This window comes from Phocoena phocoena, chromosome 14, assembly GCF_963924675.1.
Source record: "Phocoena phocoena chromosome 14, mPhoPho1.1, whole genome shotgun sequence".
NCBI classification, from domain to species: domain Eukaryota; kingdom Metazoa; phylum Chordata; class Mammalia; order Artiodactyla; family Phocoenidae; genus Phocoena; species Phocoena phocoena.
In genome coordinates this window covers 55914670-55921138 of record NC_089232.1, presented here as the reverse complement: position 1 = coordinate 55921138, position 6469 = coordinate 55914670, and the positions used below count along the sequence as shown (strand labels likewise).

At 41.7% G+C, this 6469-nt stretch overlaps 2 pseudogenes; both read right to left on the bottom strand.

The window, feature by feature from the left end:
• Positions 1-2111: 2111 nt before the first annotated feature.
• Positions 2112-3529, bottom strand: LOC136133499 (large ribosomal subunit protein eL6-like; annotated as a pseudogene).
• On the bottom strand, positions 2924-3391 carry LOC136134098 (ubiquitin-ribosomal protein eS31 fusion protein-like; annotated as a pseudogene).
• Positions 3530-6469: the final 2940 nt, after the last annotated feature.

Below are 6469 nucleotides of genomic sequence, written 5' to 3'. Positions count from 1 at the left end.
AGAACAAGAGAGGAAAGACAGAGTGAGAGCAGTCAGAACATGTCTGGGGAAGGAAAGACATCTTTTGATCTGCTCCTTATACATAGCTCAGACGCCTACACTGGACAGTGCCCAGATTATCAGTGGATTCTGAGACATTCCTATGTTAGCCTAATTAAAAAAGAAAGCTGAACACAACCAACAAGAGGTTAAGGCACAAAGTCAAAATGGAGAGGATTCTGTAGGCCTCTGAACTTGAAGCATTCAGTGTGAAGGCAGGAGCTGGGAGAAGAGAGAAAACAGAGAATTGTGCTTCTGATTATTTTTTTTCTGATTACAAATGTAACATATGTTCAATGTAGAAAACCAGGAAAATACAGAAAAGTACAAGAAGGGATTGAAAAAAAAAAGAAACAACACTTGTGATCCCACCACCCAGATATAATCAATGTTAACATGTTTGTTTACCTTTCCAATGTTGTTTTCACGCATATTCTTTTTTTAATCAAATTATAAACATAGTATATATGCTCTTTTAGAAATTTTTTCTCACTTAACAGTGTATCCTAATTTTTTCCCAAGTCATTAAATACTCTTCTACAATATGATTTGTTAAAGCTATTTATGATTTTGTGCTATAGGTATGCTATCATAGATTTATCAACCAATTTTATGTGGCAGAATATTTAGGCTTTTTCCAAGCATGAGATTTTAACTGTGGCAGGGTTGTGTGCACCACCCCTGTTTTCAGCTAACAAGCTAACTTTGTTAGGTAAACAAGGTAACCTTCTTCCCTTACGAGCAGATAAGGATCCCTTCAAAGGTCTGTACCCAAGAGAACCCTGCCTTGACAGAAGTAACTCCTCACAAGCATTCAGCTGTCCTTGTGTTCTTCAGGGAAAGCCTGGCATTAGGCCTTGAGCAACCTTAGGTCTACTGGCCAGGCCATTCTTGAGCAGACGGAGAGAAAATATTTGTCATTCTAAGTCATGGTGTTGGCCCAATTTATTCAATACATCATTCTCAAAAATATTTTTTGTGCTAGACCTGAGCTGGATATTATAGAAGAAAAGATATGGTTTCTGTGTTTCATAAACTTTTACTCTTCATGGGTTGACAAACATATAGGTGTGAAAGAGTTAGGTAGAAACAGATTATGTGTGAATGACTAAATGCTAATCTGTGGTTCAAATCGCAAGGGCTTTAGGAGGTGAGAAAAGTATAAGCACAAGGTAGAATTGAGTGGTTTGAGAAGACTCCATGGAACAGGTGGAGCTTGGAGGCAGGGTAGGCAAGGAATATTCCGTGTGGAGGGGACACAGAGGCCAGGAAGCACAGGAAGCAAGAAGGAGGTTCCTGTGGCTGCAGCTTTGGGAGAGATGGTCAGTCAGACCAGATAAGTCATATATGGGGCACATGGGTAGAGGGCCAAAAAGAAGTTTGACCCTAATTCTGTAGATGTTTCCCCTTGTCCTGGAGGTGTCACACCAAGAAAGGAAATGTCAAGTCAAATTCAAGCTGAGTTGTTTTTGGTTTTTGGTGTGTGTAGGGCCAGGGGCGGTGGAGGATGGTTTATAAACAGAACTTCTCAAAGCCTTTAATATTGTTCATTTATGTGGCAAGGTCAAGAGAGGGGGAAATTGGACTTCCTAAGAGTCTTTGACCACAGAACTCTTTTTATCATGGACCATTTCCTTTGGTGTTCCATGAGACACAATTAGGAGCTAGTGAGCCACCGAAGATGTTAGAGCTGGAAAGTAATGCTTGAGGGAAAACAAAGTTTTGGAAGATTAATCTCATGGTAGAATATAAGGTGAGCAAGAGGGAAGAGAGCCTGGATTCAGGCCATACAGTTAGATGATTGAATAAAGCCTCCAGATAAGTGGGCAGGGTTGAAGCACACTGAAGCAGAGAATGGAGAACAAGGCATTGATTGAACACAGAGTCTGCTGTTGGGCTCTGGGGAAGGTACAAAAGTGTCAGAGTTCCTGGGTCTTGCAGGAGCTCGAATAAGCATTAATTAGGATTTTGATTACAAGGGACAGAAATCAACTTGAAGCAGCTTAAGCAAAAAGAGTGTTTTTTGTTTTTTTAATGGACCGAATTATTTAATTAGGTTCTTTGTAAGAAGTTTAGAACACTACTTTGTGAGGATAAATTCCGTTTGTAAGAGCGAACACAGAGCAGAGGTAGCCCTGGAGTTGAGGAACAGCTTTGATTCTTCGCAGAATTTGTGAGTCCACACTTTCTGATCAACCTTCCGCTGCTCTGTAATCTCGTATTTCTCTCTCTCTGTGTCGAAGATCTCACCTTCCTGGGCTTACGCAGTTTCTTCTTCTTGAAGTAAGCATCAGTGAGATGTTCTGGGATTTTCACACCACTGATATCAATTTTGGTGGAAGCGGCAATGACAGATTTCTGGTGTGTTCTCCACAGAGGAACTCGATTGAGGGACAGAGGCCCAGTCACAAGTAGCAAGCCACTGCTCAGCTGCTTCAGGAAAATGACCCTCTTGCCTCTGTGGCGCCCAGTGAGGGTGATCAGAATGGTCCCACGAGTGATGCTAGCACGCAGTTTTCTCACATGCTTACTGAAGGGTTTTTTGCCGTGACTCAACCGCTTTCGAGGCACATCTTCAGTAGGATAATACCTAGGCATTTTGCGACGTTTAACCACCCGGGTACCGCCATTCTTGTCACCACCAACTGGTTTTGTGACAGTTGCAAGGACCTTCACCTTCTTTTTCTTTTCAACCTTGGATTTAGCTGCTGAATACTTCCTCTTGTACAAGGCCTTTCTGGAATATATAGCCGATCGGGAATATCTGCCCATTCCTCTGACCAGGACAGGGTTTCGGCTGCAATGGGGCTTCCCCTTCTTAACCTGCTTCACCTGTTTTTTTTTTTTTTTCATTAGTTCACGTCTTTTATTAACCAATATACAATCAGTTGTCTTCTGGTTTGTTGAAACAATAGGTCAGACAACATTTACCACAATAATGTCTGTCAAGGTGGCTGGCCATAAAAACTCCAGCACCACGTTCATCTGAAGGGCACTCCCGACGAAGGCGACTGATTTTGCCATTCTCCTCCACCTTATGGTATTTCAGGACAGCCAGCTTAACCTTCTTTCTCTTACGCTTGTTCTTCTTGGGAGTGGTGTAAGACTTCTTCCTTTTCTTAGCGCCACCACGAAGTCTCAACACAAGATGAAGGATGGACTCCTTTTCAGTGTTGTGTTCAGACAAAGTACGTCCATCTTCCAGTTGCTTGCCAGCAAAACTCAGTCTTTGCTAGGCAGGAGGAATTCCTTCCTCGTCCTGGATCTTGGCCTTTACGTTTTCTATCGTATCCGAGGGTTCGACCTCGAGAGTGACGGTCTTCCCTGTCAGGGTCTTCACGAAAATCTGCATATTGGTGGCTGGTGCCACCGCGGATGGCGGATCCGAAAAGAAGTGCTTCACCTTTTTAACCTTGCCACCAGCATCAGCCTTCTTGGCTTCAGGTTTTTTCTCCTTAGTATCTGGCTACTCAGCCTTTTCACCCACCATCTTGCGAGATGGGAAAAAGCAAAAAAAAAGAGTGTCTTTAAGGAAATAGGGATACTTCATGAAGAACTGAAGCCATGTACTGGGAAGTTGGCAAAAAGTCCCGTGTCTATCTGGTCTCAGCTACTGTGTGTGTTTGCCTCACCTTCTTCATATGCTCTCTCTCTCCTCTCCTGTCCTCTAACATCCCCTCACCTTCCTTCCTTTCCCCGCTCCCCTCTCCCTGTTCTCGTTTGTGGAAGAAAATGGCTTCCCTACAGTTCCTGAGTTTGCATGTTGCACTAAGTTTGCATGACACAGTTCCGGCTATATCAGAAGCTAACTCTCCACGTCTTCTTCCCAATTTCAGATTTCCAGTAGAAAGAATCTTCTTGACCCAGCTTAGGACTTATTCCGTTCTGACTAGGGGGACAGGTTTTAAAATAGAAACATGGTTGCAGAAGACTTACCCTGTGAATTAGTGTGAGGATCACTGCCAGGAAAAAGTGTCTGCTATAGAGTGATGCGATGACCTTTAACTGAAAGCATGCTTCTGGAAGAGTTGAGCGGGAGAAGACTATTGGGTTTTTTTGTTTCAATATTTTTTTGAATTTTATTTTATATAGAGCAGGTTCTTATTAGTTATCTACTTTATACATATCAGTGTATACATGTCAATCCCAATCTCCCACTTCATCCCACCACAGCCACCCCACCCTGCCACTTTCTCCCCTTGCTGTCCATACGTTTGTTCTCTCCATCTGAGGAGCACACTATTGTTGAATGAGTAGATGACTATGAAGCTTTAAGGCAGCTTCATTAGAATCCATATTCTTGTCCCTTTCCCAAACTGCTTTAGTTCCCAAGTTCTGTAAAAATCTACAGATGAAGGAAGCAGGATACACTGTGGTTAAGAGCATATGTCTGGGGTTTAAGTTGTCTGTGTTTTGGATCCTGGCCTTGAGGACTTCAGCAAGTTATGGAACCTGCCTGAGCCTCAGGTTTCTCATCTATAAAATGGGTATCATGGGGATTAACTAAGATAATATGTGTGAAGTGGTGAGGACAATGCACCTAATAATGTTAGCAGCTTAATTTTTAAACAAAAATTAACTGATGGAGCTGAAGTTGACATCAGCAGATCCAAATATCTTTCATAAACCGGACAAAAGAAAGATGCACTGGGAGACGGGCAAGTGGTCAGCTTGGTTCTCCAGACATCCCCATGAACGTGGCCTCTAGAATAGGGGGTTTGGGGAGAAAAATAAGCCACGAAGACCTTGAGGCGCCAACAGAGACTTTAGAGATCACAGGTCATATGGGCCAGTCACACTCCCTTTTGTTCCTAGAGATTTAATATCTACCAGCCTATTAAATGGTCATGATTTGGAGAAGACAAGAAGAGGAATTACTTTCAGCTGGCCCTGGTCTTTAAATAACCCGGGGTACAACATCTTTCAAAACACAAAGGAGACCATGTGCAAAACATTAGTTAAATTCAGATATAAATCTAGTCTTTGACCAGTCCAAAACTAATCAATATGCTTTTTTTCTCTCTTTGAACTTTGAGTTTTCTGGCAACAACAAAAACCCCAAACCCCATCCAAAACCATCGTCCAGACAGCCCAGCTCCTATGCTCCCCTCCCTAGTGTCACATATTGTTGACAGACCTACTCTTGTTACCACATTCATTCCAGTGGTGATTCAAATTCTTCTGCAGAAATTGACTTGAAAGACAGAAAATTGCTCTTGTAATCACTTAATAAGGAATCCTGGACAAGGAATACAGCGCTACGAATATAGATTTACTCTTAGCTTTTATGGATGCATTTTTCTCAGTTATTTTCATTGAAAATCATGACGAACTAATTTAAATAGCAAAGTAAACTGAGATGAAAAATTACCCATAATAAGAATTTTGATGAAAATATAGACTGGCCTGGTTTTAAGCATATCAAGGACTCTTGGTTTAAATTGCAAATTCGGAGAGATTTGAAATGTGTTTGTTTGAATGTGTCAGCTTTAGGCAAAACTAAACTACTAAGTTCCTTTCCAAAAATCAAGAATCTGCTCTGGAAAAAAATCATGCAGTGTGATGTACAAAGCAGAGGGGAAGGAAAGTAAGTAATGGGTGAGAAAGACCCACCCAAGGACTGCAGCCAGCTTCCCCAGGAAGATTCATGACCATGCCTCAATACTGTCCTGCAATTCTTTCCAAGCGATTTTACTATAACTCTAAATCATTTGAAGCAACTGCTGCTGTTACCAAAGCTATCTTTGCCTCAAAAAGAAGAAAATTCAGGACATGCAATATAATCCTCTCACTATCTAAGAGGGAAACCAGCCCATTTGTCATAAGAACTGAAAACATCAGCTACATAGTAAATTAAACGTTAGAGTTTCATACTTCAATATTATGTATCTTTTGTAAAAAGAAGAAAAGGGGGGGCACACACAGGACATGGTTGGATGCAACAGTGATAAAGTGACTTAAATTTGGGTGACTATAACCTACAAAAACCATTCTATCTATTACAAATCCTTTTCAGTAAAAGGTAAGGCAATTCCATCAACATTTTTTTAAACATTCTGAGCTATTCTCACAACCAATGAATCCTTACCCTTACCAGATGTATAAGCATTTGTGTAATGCAGGGGGTTCATAACTTGGAGAGCGTCATCAAAGGCAGTGCTAATACAATGTTCCTCCCTTTGACTTGAATGCCCTCTTCTTCCCTATTAGGGTGATTATTGTTTCACAGTGTCCCAGGCATGAAAGGACTTTGAAGGGTCACTTTGCAACCCAACTAGCAGCATTGGCATTACCAAAGAGCGGCTGGTTAGAAATGCAGAATCTTGGGGTCCACCCCAGCCTCACTGACTCAGATTCTGCATTTTGACAGGATCCCCAAGTGATTCATATGCACGTTGAAGATGAAACTATGCCACTCTAAGTCATCGCC